Below are 15,635 nucleotides of genomic sequence, written 5' to 3'. Positions count from 1 at the left end.
GAATATTTGGGTACATATAATATGGGAGGGGGCAGGGAAGTGCTGGGTAGAGAAGGCAGGGTCCCTGGTGATAGCTCTATCCTCAGGTCTGTGCCCACAGGCCTAAGTGAGAACAGGCACTCCTGTTTTCACGCCCAAATGCTGCATTTTCCAAGACCACTCTGGCCTGCCATGTCCCCCATCCTATACCCGTATAAACCCAAGAGACCTTAGCAGGCACATACATAAGTAGCTAGACATCGAGAGGAGAAGAACACACTGGCAGACACCGGTAGGCCAGGGACAGTGGAAGGACATGGATGCCGAGGGGAAATCAGCTGGGGGCAGTTAAGGGAGAGTCCAGCTGCTGGGTAGCCCGACTCCAGAGGAAGACTACCTTCCCACTCCATCCCCTTTCTGGCTCCCCATCCATCTTGCTGAAAGTCACTTCCACAACTCAATAAAACCTTGCAGTCATCCTCCAAGGCCACTTGTGATCTAGTCTTTTTTTTTTTTTGGCACACTAGGGCAAGAACCCAGGACACAGAAAGCCCTCTGTCCTTCTGATAAGGGAGGGGGTCTAACTGAGCTGATTAACACAAGCCACCTGCAGATGGCAATGTTGAAAGAGCACACTGTAACACATGCCTACTTGGGCTTTAGGAGCTGTAAACACCCCTAGATGCTGCCACGGGGTCGGAGCCCAAAAATACTCCCCATGACCTCTGGACCTGCCTGTCTGCATGCTCTCCCTAAGGGTTTGAGAGTCAGGGCACTGAAGAAGTGAGCCACACCTCTGTCCCACACCCTGCGAAGCGGATAACTTCTCCCACTTCACATGTTCCCTTTCCCTTCATAATGCTTCTGAAAATGAGCCTGAGCAACATGGTAAAGCCCCATCTCTACAAAAAATACAAAAAGTTAGCTGGGCATGGTGGCAAGCACCCGTAGTCCCAGCTACTCAGGAGGCTGAGGTGGGAGAGTCACCTGAGCCTAGGAAGTTGAGGCTGCAATGAACTGTGATCACACCACTACACTCTACCCTGGCTGACAGAGCAAGACCCTGTCTCAGTAAAACTAACAAACAAAAATAAAGCTTCTGAAAATGATAAAGTACTTGCTTCGTTCTCTGTATGTACAAACACTTCACACAAATACACCCTGCTGGACATGCTTGTGCTGCTAAACACCCTCAAATACTGCCCATTCCTGACCTGCCTCCATGGCATTAGACAGTATCTATGAAGAACTGCATTTCTCAGTGAGAAAACTAATTGCACTATGATATTCACGCATGCAACTGGGGGTAAAAAGGAATGGGCATGCTCACAGTGAGTTTTGCCTCCCTTAAACACGTACTCATGAATTGCTCACATTTTTAAATGATGCTGTATTTCTAGTATATAAGGTATTATTCCTAATTTATGCACACAAGAAAAACCATGAAACTCTTCAGGAAGAATTTTTTTAATAGCAAAAACATATTTCTGAAAAATATATAGTGTCCTGTATTTAGGGGGAAAAATCATCTTTGCTTTTTTAAAAAGTGCAGTAAGAACTGTCTACTACATAGGGCTGGCACTATAATTCATACATGCAAAACATCACCCATCTGCCTGGTTGGTAGGAAATGTGGAGAAACTGTACATTTCTCTATATGTCTATTCAGTTTCTCTGTGCAGGTCTTTTTGTCTGTCTTCAGGTGTGTTCAGATCACCTTTGCCTTAAGGGAAAAGCAAAACAAAAAGAATTCTACCTTACTACTTCTTCCAGCTGGACTGCATGTTTTCTGTTTTCTTGTCCTGAGCCTGTTACCTATCCTTCCCTCCCACACCTCCCTCTTCAGAGGCCTGCAGCATGGCTCCATCTCTTACCCACTAGCACCAGTTCCCCAAGGCTGAGGATAAGCTCCCTGCTCAGATCTAGCGGCCTGTTCCTGCCATTTCCTCTTCATTCGCTTTCAGCTCTGTTTGCTGCCCACCCTGTGCTTTTGCTTTCTTGGCACCTGATATGGTTTGGCTGTGTCCCCATCCAAATCTTATCTTGAATTGTAACTCCCACAATTCCCACGTGTCACGGGAGGGACCCAGTGGAATGTAATTGAATCATGGAGGCGGGTTTTTCCCATGCTGTTCTCGTGAGAGTGAATAAGTCTCACAAGATGTGATGGTTTTATAAAAGGGAGTTCCCCGGCACATGCTCTCTCTTGCCTGCTGCCATGTAAGACATGCCTTTCACCTTCTGCCATGATTGTGAAGCCTCCCCAGCCCCCAGCCACATGGAACTGTGGGTCCATTAAACCTCTTTTTCTTTATAAATTACCCAGTCTCTGGTATGTCTTTATCAGTAGTGTGAAAACAGACTAAGACAGCACCTCTGGTAGCACATTCTTGCCGAGTGTGGCTGACCTGGCATCACGGCTCTCTCCTCACTGTTTTATTCCTTAATGCTGAGTGTCTATGAGGCTCTGTTTCTGGTTTTCTCTATGGTTTTCCATCTTCATCCCTTTAGAAATAAATCCTGTCCCTTCTGCAACAGCAACCTCCATAGCAGGGTAAGTATAGGCAACAATAATTTACTGTATGTGTCAAAATAGCTAGAAGAGCAGATCTGAAATGTTTGCAGCATAAAAAATGACAAATTTCTAAGGTGATGAATATCCTAAATACCCTGATTTGATCATTACATATTATATGCATGTATCAAAATAGCACATGTACCCCATAAATATGTACATTATGTATCACAAATAAACAAATAAAAAATGTCTAGGTAATCAGAAAACAACCTACAATGATAATAATAGTAATAAATCCCGTCCAAATACCTGCAGACTTCAGGCCTCCCCTGTGTGCTGCTCCTAGATCCTCAGTTCCTAGGCTGCTTGACTCTGTCTACTTGAGTGCATCGCAAATGGAACCATCCTCTTTCCTAAAAATGTGCTGCTTCTTTCCAACGTTCTTGGACAACCACAATCCTGCTGGGCTGCTAGGAAACGTAGAATGTGTGACTATCTTTGATAGTTCTATTTCCTTTTCTTCCGTGAGCACAAACTTGCTGTGTATCTATTAAGGTGCAAGATATTCTAATATCCCTTTGATTGATTCTTTCCCACTTTTCTGAACAGACTATCCATTTTTCCTGTGTCTAGAGATGCTGTCACCTTACCCCCCCTACTCATGCTGGAAGCTTGAATGAGAACTTATTTCATTTCCTCTTCTCTCCAGCCCCGAACCTCTGCTTGCCTTTCAAGGGCTTTTATAATTTCCCTGTGATTCCCTTAATGTACCTTCCACTCCAGTGACAGCTTTCTCCTCATTATAATGCAAATCCTTCCTTTTTACACTGGGAAGAGAGGTTGCCTCATGCCTTTGGTATAAGGTAATTTCCTGTCTCTCATGTTAGTCCCCATAACATCTGCTCTGAAAAAATTTTTGTTTCCAGAAGCTCTAAACATATTTCAAAGCCCTTTAAGTTCCACCTCCATGAGGGTGTCATTTCTGATTAGGTGAAAACTCTCCTGTCCTCCTGTTGAAATCCTATGGCACTACCCTCCACAGTACTTGAATGTACTTGAATTAAGTATGCCACCAAACAGCTACCCTCCCCTTCCTCCTTATTTCACAACCATGACGTTGAGGATGACAACGTGCCCAATTAAAATATACAGCTTCCCAGATTCCCTTGCACCTGGGGGTAGCCACAGGAAAATGAAGGCAGACTTGAGGATGTGTGTCTTTTTTCTTGAGGCCCAGTTTCTACCTGTCTACATCTTATACCTAAGCTCGGAAGTACAGGAGCCATCATGCAAGAATTCCCAATGGCAGAGTAGGAAAGTTCTAAGGTGCCAAGTCATGATCAGCAAAGCAGCCTCAGGCTACTTACATCCCGAGTTCCTGTTATGTGAGAAAAAAAAAAGAATCTATCAAAGCCCTACTCCTTGAAGCAGCTCTGGCTTCATACTGCTGTTACAGCTGGTATGCTACAATATTTTGGTGCTGCACAACAGCTGTGTATTGTTACCAATGTCATGTGTTTTTAATTTTCCATCCTCAACTATGAGAACTTATGAAAATCAAAAGTATAAAGAAACTAAATGAATATAACCATTCTAGACTATTTTCTTCAGGTTCACTTTCATCCATCAACTCAATATCTTGTTTTGCAAATTGTGTTCTCCGACATCTAAGAGTTGAGAAGCTAATAAATGACATCTCTGAATAGTGACAGTCATTAAGTTAACCATCTCACTTAGCTTCACTATAGAAATTGCACATTTTGCCACAATATGTGGACAAAACCGTCAGATTAACCATACATCATTATCAAACGCAGAAGCTTAAGTGGTCCAGATTGTTTTTGGCAATCTAGTTAGGCTTATTCATTTTAACCTGTGCATTGCATTCTTTTCACCTTATGACTTGGTCCTGTGCGCTTTCTGATTCTGCTCTTTCTAGTTTGGGATAAGGAACTGTACTCACTGTGTACCAAATTAGAACAGGCATCATATTATGTGCAGAGTTCAATCTAGTTGTCTGTGGATGGGTTTATTGTTTCTTCGATGGGCTGTGAACTAACCCCTTTCCTCTCCCCAATGCAGCCTCCTAAGGAGAACATGGGTACTGCAAGTGAGTTAGCAATGGAAACTTAGGAAAGTCTCATCAGCAAAGGCGGGGCAGGACAGAAGGAGGCCTTGGGGCCCTTTGCTCTTTCATGATTTTCAATGGTTTCCTCTCAATAGTCAAGAACTGCTGAGTGTGCCAGGAGAGAATGCTTGGGAGGGATGAAAGACATCCCTATAGGCCTTCATTCCCCTGAAATGCAATCCTTCTGTCACCTTCACAAGAAGAGCTCTTTGTAGAAGAGGGCAGGTGTCATCGGTCCTCTCCCAATGGAGCCTTTAATGCTGCCCAGCTCAGCCATGGAACCTGCCTGTTTACTGATCCCTCTCTGATAAGGGCCGTCAATAAAGGGGCACTGTCCTTGCAGGACCTAATGAGGAAGCATGCTCAACCACACACCTGTCACCCCATATTCTGAGCCAGAGTGGTTCCTGCTGAGCAGGCAACTGGCTCAATGGGTGCAGTGGCCCATGACCGGTGCTCAGTGAATGGCTTCACAACCACCCTGGACACTTCTTAGGCTTGACAGGAGAAAGCAGACAAAGGAGAGAATGGGTTCATGCATTTGCAGCATGGATCCATACACTGGACTCTAAACTCAAGAGAAACTCAGAAACATACACACACACACACACACACACAACCCAAACACACTCAACAACAATAGGATGCATGCTGACCTCTGTGCTGAAATACCATCAACTTAGTCATAAATGAAATCATTAGACTTATCACAAACCACAGCCTATACAATTTAAGTATCTTCCATTGCATTGTGTGTAAATATATATATATATATACACATATATATATGTGTGTGTGTGTGTGTTTCAAATACTTGATTTAATCAAGTTAAGCTTGATTAAAACAGGATAATAATGTGAAAAATGAAGAAAGATAGCTGTGTTCAAATCATCAGGTTTTATTTGCAGAAAGGGGGTAAAAAATTAAAACCCAAGTTATTACTCAGAACTATACACTTTTAAAAAAAATAATTAAAATGTATGGTTCTGAATTAATCCCAGATTAACTGACTGGCATCAGTAATAAATTAGCTATTACTAATTACCCTGCCAGATATGTAAGTGACCCCACAATTCCCCAGCACAACAATGGGCTTTAACAAATCTTATGGCATACTGTTGTGCTGTGTGCTAAATAGCAGCATTTCACATAGAGGCAGGGGAATTCCTTAATTTCCTCTCATGGGGAGTTCTCATTCGGGAACAGCTGAGCCATAGTTTCACTTGTTTACTCACACTCTGATTAGCTGATATCCCTTCCTGTCTTCATAAAGCATCCAACTTGGTCTTTGAAAGTGTCTAAACTTGTCTGAGACTCAGATTTTCGCTTTTAACAAGGGACTATTTAGGGTGTTTAGGGGGCTAACATCCAAAAGTTGTCTTCATAGTAGACATTTAAATATTAAATAATGAACTCCCATTATTCACATACTACGTATAGAGTTTAGGTCATTTTATAAAAAATTAAGTCTATTTACAAAATTCACAGATAAATTTGGTGTCTATTTAAGCAGGGGAGTAAAATTCTGTTTCTTTGAACACATTAGCTATGTTAATCCACCTTATTTAACTCCAATTCGGTTTCCATTGATTCTAGTGTTATGCAGTAAGTATTTTCTGACAACTGCCATACTTGAGTAATCAATAGCCTTAGTTAAATGGATGTCTTTTGAAAATGTTAGTGAAAGCTATGCCTTGATACTGAGGGAAGACAGGAAAATCTGAGAGTTTGATAGAAGACATTCTATTTTGGCCTTTGGACTGTTGAGTTTTCTATAGAAAGCAAAATAAAAAGAAATCCAAAATGTCAGAAGACAAACCCATCAGACTTCACAAGTATTTCAGCATATGGGAAGCCTTTATCTTTAAGAGGCCTGCTTGAGGTGCTACAACTTAGAGAAGGAAAAAAAGGATGAAAGAGATAAAGAGAGGAAAAGAAATACTATTTATCCATCTTCCTCATAATTGCCTTAGAGTTAATTCATTTATGAAATACAGAAATTGCAGAACATATTTCCAGAATGTTATCTCTAGGTTTCCTTTTTCTAGTCAGTTTAATTCAATAAATATCATTTCCAAAGCTTCATGTACATTTTGAAAACTTTTATGTGATTCCCCACAATCATTAGTTCCTTCAGTTTAGTCTTAATTTTCCAAATGATTCTTCAAGACATTTTACTGTTTCTCAATCCATTATTTTGCCTCAAACACAAATTATTTTTATTTTTTAATTTTTTAAAACCTGATAACATGTACCTCGAATTCACCTTTTCTTCTGTACGAAAATTTTAAAAGATTAGGAATCCCTTTTTTTCTTTCAAACGCATACTTTTATAAGACAATATTTAACCTGGACAATTTTGGGACTTTTAGAAATAGTTATTACAAGGTATTTTTGAGGTCTCAAATTCTAAGACATAGTCCTTAATCTGAAAAGTATTTAAGTATTGATGTGAAGAATTGATCTTACCTTACTATTCTAGTGAGCTACTAAGATTTGACATGAGGCTGAGCGTGGTGGTTCATGTCTGTAATCCTAGCACTTTGGGAAGCCGAGGTGGGCAGTTCACCTGAGGTCAGGCATTGGAGACCAGCCTGGCCAACATGGCGAAACCCCATCTCTACTAAAAATACAAAAATTAGCCAGGCGTGGTGGCGCATGCCTGTAATCCCAGCTACTCAGGAGGTGGAGGCAGGAGAATTGCTTGAACTCAGGAGGCAGAGGTTGTAGAGAGCTGAGATCTCACCACTGCACTCCAGTCTGGGTGACAGAGCGAGACCCTGTCTCAAAAAGAAAAAAAAAGATTTGACATGGAGAGACGATGGAAATATGGAAATATTATTCCAAAGATACATCTTAATTCACAAATTCCAGGGTGTAGGTAATCGAATCACCATTATTTTACATAATTTAATTTCATATTTATTTATTCCTATATTTCATGGAGCTCATAGAATGAGTTAGCTTCAATTTTTTGCGTGCAGGAGGGTAGTAGGGGTACATTCATCCTATTTTCCCAAGGTTCTCTTAAGTTTCAGAGCTTGCATTCTGGGACTTACATAGTAACAAAAAAGTGGGTGTCAGGTGGCTGCTAGAGGGAGAGTTATCAGTCAGGGTTCCACCAGAGAAACATACCACTTCAATATCAATACTGAATATACAGTATTGATACCTATTATCTATATTTAAATACAGATCTACAGGAGATATAGAGAGACGGATAGATAAATATAATTATATATATGCTATTTATATCAAGAGTATACTGATTGAGTATATATATCATGTAAATATATCTACATATCTACAGATATATAGCTATATAGATTCATAGAAATATATGATACATAGATATCAATATTTTATATACCTCATAGATAAGACATATCTATCTATATGACCTCTATATATTCTATATCTACATCATGTACACACACACACACGGACATGCACAGACACATGCATATATATTTTCTTGTCCAATATAGTACACATAAATATATGCATATATGCCTAGAGGTAGACAAATTGATTAATCAATATCAGATATACATCTACCTATCTATATCTATTCACAGTTATTAGATACTTATACATACAGTTAGTGGTCTTTATGACAGAGCCCTGACTTTGCACACTTGTGGAGCTGGTTGAGCAGTCTCTGTAAGGCTTTGGTGCTGTTTTTGAGTTTGATGCTGAAGCCAGGCATCCACAGGGCAGGAGTTCAGGAAGAGAAGAGGAACATGACATGGGAGAGATCGGGGGCAGGAACCTGCAAGGACAGACTGAAACCCATATCAAATCTTGGTGCCTCTGCCCCTCATGAAAGCCAATACAGAGACCCACATGGCAGAGGCTTCTAGTAATTTTGCCCTAAATTTTAGTAACAGAATCCCTATATGCACATAATATTTCATAGCCTCCCTTGCAAACAGATGTGGCTGTCTGATTAAGTTTTGGTCAATGGGTGAAAGCAAGTGTTACTTCCGGATAGTAGCATGAGAGGGTTAGGAGGGATGGCCTCCTTCTGCTTTTTCTCTTTCTATTCTGCTTTGCTGAATGTGTATGTGGAGGTTAGTGCTACAACAGCCCCTATTAGCACATAGGACACAGTGGAGTGAAGACCTGGAAGAAGTCCCGCTCCTTGATGAGTTAATGAGGCACCACATCCTCCCTATACCGCCTCCTCCAGACTTCATGTGAATTCAGATGCACTTTTACTTGTTCAAGCTGCTGCTATCTGTGTCTTCTTGTTGCATAATGCTAAGTGACTCAGTAGCCTTGGGATTCGGACCTGGGTCCACCCAGGGGTATTTAGAAAAGCAAGTCATGTCCTCATGACCCTTCAAACTTGGACGAATCACTCTTCCTGGTGTTCACAGCTTGGAGAACACAGGAACCCTCTGTCTTCTCTGTGCCGGCACAGGAACCTTGGTGAGACCCTCTCAGGTCCCATGCTGTCTGTTACTTTGGGATTTACTTAGGAAGCAAGGTTTCTACCTTTTAAACCAAGGATTTCCTAAAAATGGGTGTGGTGATGTTCCCAGATACACTGCAAGATTCCCGATTAAATTCAGTTTCAGTTACAAAGTGAAATAAACAATGTTGGCAAGTCACAGGGGCTTGCAGCAAAGCTGCAAGAACATAGCAGTCTCAAGACTGGAAGTGAAACAGGAAACAGGAAAACCATAAAATAAAACCAGTAATCAACAAACAAGGCATTTGAGGACTATTAATACAAAGGCAAACAGCCGTATGCAGACCAATCTACCTTGAGGACGACCTCTATATTATACGCTTAAGCAGAATTGACCAACATGCAAATAAAGTTTACAGGTTCTATTGCAGGGGCAAGGAGATGAGTGACATATTGTATAAATATTTTTTTCTGTCAAAATGGATGAATACCCTTTAATAACTACACATTTTTAAATTCACACGTGTGGGAAGCCTCAGTTACTTTTCCTATGATGCCGAATAAACTGGGATGAACAAAGATGCTTGCTTCCCGCCCCCCTTTTTTTATTGCAGTGTAAATAGTCTTCTAATAATCAAAAATATTAATATGCCTCCTCGGGTGCCTAATTTAATACAAGAAAAAAATACTGTATTTAACATTTATATGTCTCTATTTGTACACTGTAGGAATGTTTTCTGAGCTGACATTTTTAAAACTTGATGAAATTTTATCTGAAAAAGATCTAGCCATTTAGCTCAGTGAAATGAAACAAAACTGGATTTAAACTATGGCTCACAAACAGGAGGAATGCCCATGCTAGTTCTAAATCACACTGTACTAATCATCAGTCCACAGATGACTAATTCCTATCTGTTTGCTTGCCCCAAGAACAGAATCTGCTTAACGTTTTTAGAGCCAGCAGTAGGCTTATGTTATCCAAGAATTTAAACAGCAATGGTTTTCATTTGTAGACACTCCATTATTCGACTCCAAAGTCAGAAGCAACAGCATTTCGTTCACATTCCCATAGCCACTAGCATAGCAATTCTGAGGTGTGCTTCTCATTGCAGGGGATAAAATCCTCATGGTTTCACTGGAGTAAAACAGTGTCCTATTGTTTTAATTAAGGAAAAGGAGTGAAATCTTATAATGTAGGCTTCTGTTGTTCTGGTTGTTGGAGGTAAAATCAAAACACCTGAAAGAGCAATGATAGGCAATGCTCAATTGTCAGAAACAAAAAGATGGTCGGTTAAGAATATAAATAACATTTCCTCCCTGAAGTGTCACTGGCATCAAATGGATGCTTTTAAAGTGGGTGGCCTCTTGACTGTGATTGTTATAACCTAATTAATGTAATTCTTCCTAAATCATTGAAAACCAAATACGAATTTAAAGACAAAGAAAGGAGGAACATCTACAAAAGACACTTGCGATAACCTACAAAAGCTTGTGCCAAACCAACATCGATCATGTGCTAAATCCTCTCCTAGAAACATTTTCTGGCAGAATCTCTCTTGTGAGTATTCATAAAAATGTATAGTAACACTTCTCAAGATTCTGAAATCTCAGAAACACCTTTTATTGAGTGTGAGTATGCTGCATTATTAGATAGAAGCTGGTTTATGTTACAGATGCTTGGGGCCTTTGGTACTGAAGTTCTATTCACAGAACCCAATTATATGTACTTGTCCATGGGAAGAAGTTCCATTCTTTATAACTTTACACCAAACTGGTTCACTTCAGTACTATGTAGCAAATTACCTGTGTTTTGGTACCTCTGATAAAGTCTTACAGTTTTACAAAGTTATATTCTGAAATGATTGTTTATGCCCAAGGTCCATCTCTAAAGTGTGGTGAAAGAATTGTTTTTTCCAAATCTGCTTGCTTCCTGGGGTCAGATATCAGTTTTTATTTAAGCAAGGGAAAATATATTTGAAAATACTCTTCAAATAATCCTATCTCAAAAATTCTGTTTCATGAGTTTAGATGCAAACATTCAGTTAATAAGAGCTTGGGTAGTGAAGGACATTTTATGTATGTTGTTCATATATATCTGTTATACTTACTGCAATGTCTCCAAATGTTTTCCATTAAACTTTGCATATGTGGTGATAATGAACAGATTAAGATAGATGTGGGAATGTAGTGCTACAGTGTGAAGGAGAAAGCATAGCTCATTCCTTTTCAACAAACCATTCAACTCTGGTTGGTTATACTGAGTCCATGCAGTATTCCCCAATGTGACAATGTTCACTTAGATAATACATATACACACACATACATAAATATATATTTATATAATCATATATTAATTCATATATTAACACACTGTATTAAAATATATTAATATTTAATATATAAATATTATATTGATAGTTATATATTAATTATATTAATACATTAATATATATAAAATCTAAGTCTCCAAAGTGACAATGTTCAGACTATATATATATAAAATATATATATATCTTAAATCTTTTCTGATATCTATCTATCTATCTATCTATATATATATATATATCAGAAAGGAAAGATTTAAATGTTATGCATAAGTTCTAGTTAACTCCCCAGCCAAAACCATTCAAACGGAATCATAAGGATTGAAGCCCGAGTTTGGAGAATGTGGGACACTATGAATGGCAAGCAGAGGGTTGGGATGGAAGGTTCTGTAGGATGGGTCTTCACAGGAGGGGTCCATAGGGATTTGTTAAAGCTGAAAAGAATGACTGGTGTCAGAGCTTGTGCTGGGCTGGGTACAGCACCTGAGCTTCATGATTATTCGAGCTCTGATGCTGTGGTGGAGTCCAGAGCAAACAGCTGCAATGTCCCCACTAGGTTATTGACCTAGTTTTCACTGGTTTTCATTCAGAGAAGCTGCATCCAGCCCACACCGCCTGCTCTTCCGGTCCTGACCCCTTGCTGCCTTGCAGTGTCTCAAACTCCCCAGGCTCAATGTTCCCTTCATTCTCATTTCCACTAACCCCAGGATGTGTCCAAGAACATACTGTGAAGTAGGGAAACTGAAATGGAAAGGAGGCAGGGAGAGCAGCAGAATCAGAGAAGAGGAGGGAAGGTTTTCCAACACATGAGAAGTGTTGGGTGTGCGCTCTGTGTGTGTGTGTGTGTGTGTGTGTGTGTGTGTGTGTGATGGGAAAGAGAATGAATTCAAAATTTAAAAGCAAAGAAGAAGCGAAGTGCTCACCATCCAGAGGCAGGGAAACTCACATCAAGTTCCCTAGCACATCAAAATTACCAGATTAAGAAACAAAACAAAATGTGTGCATGCACAAAATTCAGACCCTGAACTCACATTTTCAGAAATTTTCTTGGGATCCAATTCAAATCCCCAAGATGCAGAACTTTCCAGAAATGTCTTTGGAATTTAATTCATGCCCTATCCCCAAGCTTCAGAATTTTCCAGAAATTTCTAGAGGATCCACAGGGGAAAGGAAACTTAGACCCCACATATAAACATATTTCAAAAGGTCATCACATTTGGAAAGAGATAGAAATAAACATGGGTAAGGAGGTGAAGCTGTGAGAACCCATTCATTCGTTCTCAGCTTCACTGAACAGCCAGAACTGAATTTCTCTGCTTGTTGCTAGTTCCACGTCAGAGCCCGTAATACTTGTGTGGACCTGCTTTGGAATGAATGTACCCAGAAGAGCTCTCAGCTGGTGACTGATGCAAGCTGAGTCTGCAGAAATGCTCCATCCCCTGTGCCCTCAGGTAGGCTAATTCTGGGGTATCTTCCACTTGCCTTCCAGAATTCCCAGGGAAGATTCCCCTCTAGTTACCCAGAAGGATAACTTGCTGAATAACAAACACCCTCCTGGCCACCCTCTTTAGTGTCTCAGTTCCCACTCCCCCCTCCACTCTTCCCCAGGAACCCATCCCAAATAAACTACTTGTACTGGAATTCTTGTCTCAGGTTACTAATTCACACAGAGAGAACACACAGAAGTCAGGTGAAGTAGACCATCGTAAGTTTTATCCCAGAAGAAGCTCTGCTAGACACATGAGTCCCACTGGCCACAGGTGGGAGTAGCTGAAGTCACTCCTGGGAGTAGATGGGTTATATTTGCAGAGAATACCTGGTGTGAGAATGGGAACCTCAGAGAAGAGAAAACCTGCAGGTGCTGACTGAGGAAAAACAGAAGGGAAAAGACAATGCAGGGAGAGCCTGAAACAGTGGAAATCAGGTGAAAACTAACAAGAATATGAAATCAGGAGCTCCCTGGAATATCAGCAGCTAGAATAGGCATTGCAATAAGCCGAGGACTTAATGCTTCAAGGCTTACTGCGAGGGCATAACTATTATATCAACAATAAGAGAAACTCAAAAATAACAACAAAAGGATAAAGAAGTCTATCCCCATCCTCTAACACCATACTATTTTATTGATTGGTTGACTGATTGATTGAGACAGAGTTTCGCTCTGTCGCCCAGGCTGGAGTGCAGTGGTGCGATCTCCACTCACTGAATCCTCCACCTCCCGGGTTTAAGCAATTCTCTGCCTCAGCCTCCCGAGTAGCTGGGATTACAGGTGCCGACCACCATGCCCAGCTAATTTTTTTAAATGTATTTTTAGTACAGACGGGGTTTCACCATCTTGGCCAAGCTGACCTTGAACTCCTGACCTTGTGATCCACCCACCTCGGCCTCCCAAAGTGCTGGGATTACAGGCATGAGCCATCGCGCCCGGCCAACACCATACTATTTTTTATGCTTTTTGTTCTCTTTTTTTTTTTTTTTTTTTAAGAGTCAGGGTCTTGCTCTGTCACCCAGGCTGAAGTGTGGCAGAACCACAGCTCACGACAGCCTCGAACTCCTAGCATCAAGCATCAATACTCCTGCCTCAGCCTCCGGCATAGCTGGCACTATAGGCATGCACCACCAACCTGGCTATTTAAAAAAAATTATTTTAGAGATGGGATCTCACTATGTTGCCCTAGCTGGTCTGGAACTCCTGGCCTCAAGTGATTCTCCCACTCAGCATCCCAAAGTGCTGGGATTACAGATGCGAGCCACCAAGCCTGGCTATTTTTTTTTTTTTTTTACTAGATTTTTATAAACATGATATTTTCCATAGATATTTTTAACATAATAGCAAAATATGTAAAGTCTTAAATTTATGGTTTTAAAAAATCCATAAATCCCAGATATGGGGTAGTGGTATATAAAATTACCTGAAAAGACACATCACTGTAAGTTCAACATAATTCAACAGTGGAATGATTGTCTCAAAAGCTAATGCAATTCTGACTTCCTTATGGAACTATGAACATCAAGGGAAAAAAAGTACGCCCAATCCACTCTACATCTTTAGACTTCCCCTAGGGTGCTGGATCCAGTTCTGCGCCTCTTGGCATGAGTACTGGCAAGCGGGGTAGGTGTTCCGAAGGGTAAACCTAATTGTGAGAGAACGGGAAGCACTCTACTCAGAGAGGAATTTGGAAAAATGCAGGAAAAACCTAGAGTGGAGGCACAACGATAAACCCAAAACATCAGAAGCTGTTTCATTCAGAAACCTTTTAAAAATATTCAGCATTGCTGGAAAGGTCAGCACAAGAAACAGAGAAGAATAATTCCAGAGAGGCATCTTATTTCAGAACAGGAACGTTAATGCTGTTAAAAAATGGAAGTGGCCATCTCAGAAGGTAGTGAGTTCTTGTATTCTTGAATAAAGGACTCTGTAGGGGTTTTGGTGAGAGTGTCTGTGAATGGGGTAGATGGCTGAATTGGAAACATTACATCGTTTCTAAGTACGATAGTCTGTAATCTTTGCTTCTCTGAGATTCAAATTTCCAAAGATTAAAAATTAAATTTTTGTGTTGTTCTCATTCTGTCTTTTCACCACCTCTCTTCCACTTTAGTCTATGCACAGTGAATATCCTGGCCCCACTTTAGTCTGTGCACAGTGAATACCCTGGCTGAATGGACCAGGAGAATCCACGGCTTTTCTACTTACAGAATTGCAAAACCTGTTGTTATAGCTCTTTGAAAGTGTAGAAACCAGAGTATGTAAGTAACTCCATTTTTATAATGAAAACATTTCCCTCTCTTTGAATGCACATGAAAAATGTTGAACACTTAGCCAAGTGATGAAAAGGAGATGTATTAAAGGTCATTAGAATTTTGTTTCAAACTTTGGCAAAATACAAGACTATTTCCCAAATAAATGAAGGAGAAAGCATTTGGCAAATCCAATAGTTTCTGATTTTTATTTAAAACTTACTTTTCTATTCTGCTTGGCTCTGCTGTAACATATTGAAGCCAAAAACAATTAGAACACAAAGAAGAGTTTGAAAATATTTGCACGTAATTCACAAAGGTAAAGGTAAGTGAGTCTTGTAGAGTTGGAAGCCAAGGCATGAGTAAGAAGTAAAATATATACCATAAAATGATTCCCTTGAAATTTCCTACTGTAATGACGACCATAAAAATTCCAAATACCAAGAAACCAAATGCAATACTAAACACCTGGCTGCAAGGCACCATATTAAACACACCATAATCTTTATTTGTATAATGTTGAGGTAGGGA

At 40.2% G+C, this 15,635-nt stretch overlaps 1 long non-coding RNA gene across 1 annotated transcript; it reads left to right on the top strand.

The window, feature by feature from the left end:
- The first annotated feature begins 8,625 nt into the window (after positions 1 to 8,625).
- Positions 8,626 to 15,278, top strand: LOC117078348. Its single transcript, XR_004434979.1, has 3 exons — positions 8,626 to 8,824; positions 12,694 to 12,817; positions 14,966 to 15,278. It is a non-coding gene; the product is annotated as an uncharacterized LOC117078348 (long non-coding RNA).
- The last annotated feature ends 357 nt before the right edge of the window (positions 15,279 to 15,635 follow it).

Source organism: Trachypithecus francoisi, unplaced genomic scaffold (assembly GCF_009764315.1).
Source record: "Trachypithecus francoisi isolate TF-2019V2 unplaced genomic scaffold, Tfra_2.0 Contig00208, whole genome shotgun sequence".
NCBI classification, from domain to species: domain Eukaryota; kingdom Metazoa; phylum Chordata; class Mammalia; order Primates; family Cercopithecidae; genus Trachypithecus; species Trachypithecus francoisi.
This window is presented reverse-complemented; position numbering and strand designations above follow the sequence as displayed.